The 4,507-nt window shown below is 31.1% G+C and overlaps 1 long non-coding RNA gene across 2 annotated transcripts; it reads right to left on the bottom strand.

Annotated features, from left to right (window-relative positions):
* Positions 1-355: 355 nt before the first annotated feature.
* On the bottom strand, positions 356-3,238 carry LOC137658231 (uncharacterized). 2 transcript variants are annotated; one of them, XR_011047283.1, is made up of 4 exons: positions 3,157-3,238; positions 2,550-2,620; positions 1,789-1,963; positions 356-889 (listed from the first exon to the last, which is right to left on the bottom strand). It is a non-coding gene; the product is annotated as an uncharacterized lncRNA (long non-coding RNA). The 2 variants fall into 2 exon arrangements; XR_011047284.1 differs by adding an exon at positions 2,309-2,406 and having other exon boundaries at positions 2,550-3,225.
* Positions 3,239-4,507: the final 1,269 nt, after the last annotated feature.

Genomic DNA, 4,507 nt, shown 5'->3' on the forward strand with positions numbered 1-4,507 from the left:
CTAACAAAGTTCAACCCTGGTTCGCTGCATGAACTTTCCCCTTGCAGACTGTATACACAACACAAAAGCAAATCCCAAAATAGCTCAAGATATTAACAACATTTGAGACAGCAGTCAAAAATCAAACATTTCTGTAGATGATATTTGTAATTTTTTGCTCTGTCAATGTCAGTTAAATTGACAGTCTAGTATGCATTGACCAAGTAAAATTTAGTTTAATCTCTAAAGATAGATATTTTGTAGTCATTAAAAATAGTAAATTGATTATTTAGATTACTTTAATTCATTCTGAACATGGAAATTCATTTTTGGAAATAATTCATATCTTTTGTAGAATTTTGTGCAAATACTCAGATGGTCTAAATGAGTTTTATTGGATAACACTGATTATTTTAACTCGTAACAAATAAATGTAGCTAATACTTAATAAAGCATACATATTCCCAAAATTGTGGCCAGATAGATTTTTTAAACAGTTACAGTATACGGTTGAACTGTTTATAAAAACTTCATAAACAAATTCTGAAATCTTGTTAATTTTAAGCTTACCACAATAGAAGTTACTAAAACGCTAGACTTTATAACAGCCCGGTATAATCTTAAATATAAAAGTTATAAGGAGTTTGAAACAGTTTCATCAGATTAGATGCTCGCCAGAACTTCAGCCGGGAAAGTCAGACCCCCACTGCGCCCAACCACAGCAGTGGCCCTCCCAGTTGAGTGATACTCATGGTCCCGGGCAGGGCTCTGCTGCCATGCGAATGCTAGGCGAACACTTCACCACTGTACTCGCCCAAGATCCCATCTATCGATTCTCACCTCCAAGAATATAAAGTTCAGTGAAGTTCATCCTAGTCATTTCAATGAGTACAGCTCCAATAAACCACACCTGAAATGATAAAAGATTCCGCCAGAAAGTGTCCTTTGATATATTTAAAAAAAAAAAAACTATAATTACATTAATTCAAAATACAGCTTAAACATTTAAAACAGCTTAGATATTAAAGTAAAGAGCTTACATTTCTTATCAATAAAAGCTTATATTTAATCATTAAAATAAAGTTTTTCTAATAAGTAAAATAAAGGTTTACATGTAATCAGTAAAATAAGCTTGTATTTTATCAGTAAAATAGCTTTTATCTAATCAGTAAATAGCTTATATGCTATTAGTAAAAGAGCTTTAACACCATGAAACTAAGATTTAATATGCGAACTCAAAGTTACAAAACTACGTCAAGAGGCTTAACCTAGGATGGTGGAAACTTATAACCACATTTCGACAACAACCTTGTTTGCTATTTGAGCTGATTATCCAACTCACGCTGAACAAGTTCTTTATAGCTTAAATGTTTAGAAAGTTTTATATATGCGCAGGAACAAACAGGATTATGGGTGAAGATACAAGAATGTTTTTAGCTATATATCAGCTCGAAGCTTTATTAAAATTCATTAACTTGTTGAAAAGATAAAAAATTCCAATTCGTTTAAAATGGTCAAGTTACTTATAAAGTTCAAAAGTTTAAAGTTTTATTCTTAATAACTAATTTACTCAAATTGGAAAACTAATTACACAATCTAGATAGTTTAAGTTACTTACAACTGCAAAATAAAATAAAATTCCTTTAAAAGCAATTTTGGATTAGTAAACAACCCACGCCCTCCCCGCAGGTCATAAAGCGACCTGCGGGAAGGGCATGGGGGGCAGCCTATACCCCTGTAGGGGCCGCCGGGCCCCTACAGGGGTGTAGGCTGCCAAATGTGAGAATTAAAAAATTTAGAAAATCTTACCTTCAATCGTAGATCTCAGTAGATAAGGTGAGGTGTTGAACAATATTTTGTATACTCTACTAATAATTGGTCCTTTTGTATAATGTTTTAATGGCAGTTTCAGTCTAATCTTCACAAATATTCATGGTCCTTTACAATTTTTTTACTTCTTTCGTAGATTTCAATCCTTGAAACTCTGGAAGAAAGTCCGGTATTAGAATATAAGAATGGTTAAAATACATTAATAGTGTTAACCAATAACCAAGTCACTAATTTAATTTAAAATTGTTAATCATTAACAATTAATACTCAAATTTAAAAGTTATTTTACCCGAACAAACTAATATAATTTTAAAAGCGTTAATTTTGACTGGTACTGAAAAACGCAACAGCAACCTTTAATTAAACTATGATGTTAGGATTATCCTATCCAGATAATCACATTCAGATATTACCAGGAAAAAAAGGTTCATAATACAAAAACATTCAAGACTAAAATTACGTAAAATTAGGTAGTATTAAGACAAACAAAATTAATTACCTTTCAGACAAACTTTTGTATGTTTGGATCATCATATTCAGACAATATATTTAGCGCAGAATCATTGATAGACGTTTCAAGCCGAATCATTGATAAACCTTAGAAAAACAAATTTAGACTAACCTTATAACAATAAAATATTACGCATCGCAGCCAGTTTAGCTACTTAGTCAGACTTAGAAAAACTATTATAGACTAATCTATAGTTATTCACTCAATTTCAGAACCATAGTTTACTCACCTTTAAAATTCCGAAAACTTCCAAACCAAACAATCTTCAGAACCTAATAGAACTTGCAGAATCCTGAAATGCTTAATAATACAGAAAAGTTATTTTGCCATGGTTTAAAGATTTCTGGAGATTAGACTTCTAAATTCTAGCTTAACCTAATAACAGTTGTGTTGGTAGAATTAATAAAAATAGTTCCCAAAGTTCATATGAATTTAGGTAACCCCGACTTTTAATTAAAGTCAGTTTGCCGACGATATAAAAATTGTCTAATATTATCTAGAACCAAGAAGATCTGGTTCGTCAGCATTTGAATATATTATGCAGGGTAGCCTAACTATACAAGCAGTTTCATAATGAAAACTAAGACAATGAACGACACCAAAGTTCAGGTCTCAAGTCACACAAGTTACGTGGAAATTGCTAAACACCTCACTATCAGTGTACCAAATTTTAAACCTCAAAAATAAGATAGAAAAAAAAAAATGCTAAACACGGGAAACCAATATCACAGTTAATACAGACTTCTGTAGAATAGACACTTTTCAATATTCTAAACTAAACCTCTGAATAATTATTAAACAGCACTTCACACATCACAAAAATTCCCCAGACTTACACGGAGTTAACAAATCAACAGATGCTAACCATAAAATAGCAACAAACTAATGATCACAGACCCTGCGAACCTCGGTGATTAAACTGAGGGGTCCGATGTTTGCTCATAAGCCAACTCTTATTGGCATCACCGGCAAGGACCATGAAGTCATCCTATTTATACAAGGATGCAGATGTCCATGATAGTCAACTACGTCCTTTGGCAATCGAGTTTAAAAGAACATCTTTAGAAGTTTTCGATGTTCAAGCTTTATATATTTGATGTTATTAATTGTTTTTCTTTTTAACTTATAACTCTTCTTAGCTTATTTTCTAAAGAAAATTTAAAATCCTGTTTTATAAATGGTCAATGTGGGAGAAATATTCTTTATGTTTGATAATTTCCTTCGATGTAAGAATGAAATTTATTAATGCAAGGTCAATTCATCTCTCTCTCTCTCTCTCTCTCTCTCTCTCTCTCTCTCTCTCTCTCGTATGTTTATATTTTGTATGTTGGGAGAACGTTACGTAAAATATAAGAACTTACAGATTCACAAATTTAAAAAAAAAAATAAATTCATAATCCCCCCCCTCTCTCTCTCTCTCTCTCTCTCTCTCTCTCTCTCTCTCTCTCTCTCTCTCTCTCTCTGAGCAAGAATGTCACGCTTGGTCTCTAGATCATCGAAAAAAAGACGCAAACCTTAGTTTTCCAATTTTGATATTTGCAATATTGAGAATATTTCTCGCATTATTAACATTTTTCAAATATTTTTTTTTTCACATGTATTGGATAAGTTCTACTTTTCAAAATTACAAAAATCATTTTCTGCTATTCGAGAAATGTACATAAGTAAGATTTTTCTTAATCGATATATCAATCAATATATTATTATTATTATTATTATTATTATTATTATTATTATTATTATTATTATTATTATTATTATTATTAATTATTATTATTATATAAATAGTTTATTTAATTTTCCATCTTAAAAAATAGAATAGTGGGAGTTCTAATGTGTTCTTGCATTACCATTATTTCAAACGACATTTAACTAGTGACGTCAACGTAAAATTAATTTTTCTTATTATTTTAGCTTTTAACTAAGCTTCAATCCTCGTTAGAAAAGCAGGATGATATAAGGTAAGAGGCTCCAACAGGGAAAATAACCCAACGAGGAAAGGAAAAAAAAAAACGAGAATTGAATATTTTAAGAAGAATAACAACATTAAAATAAATATCTCCCATATAAACTAAAAATACTTTAACAAACAAGAGGAAGATAAATTATATAGATTAGTGTGCTCGAGTGTACCCTCAAACAAGAGAATTCTAACCCAAGACAGTGGAAGACCATGGTGCAGAGGCT

The sequence above is a fragment of the Palaemon carinicauda genome, chromosome 19 (assembly GCF_036898095.1).
Source record: "Palaemon carinicauda isolate YSFRI2023 chromosome 19, ASM3689809v2, whole genome shotgun sequence".
Lineage (NCBI taxonomy): Eukaryota > Metazoa > Arthropoda > Malacostraca > Decapoda > Palaemonidae > Palaemon > Palaemon carinicauda.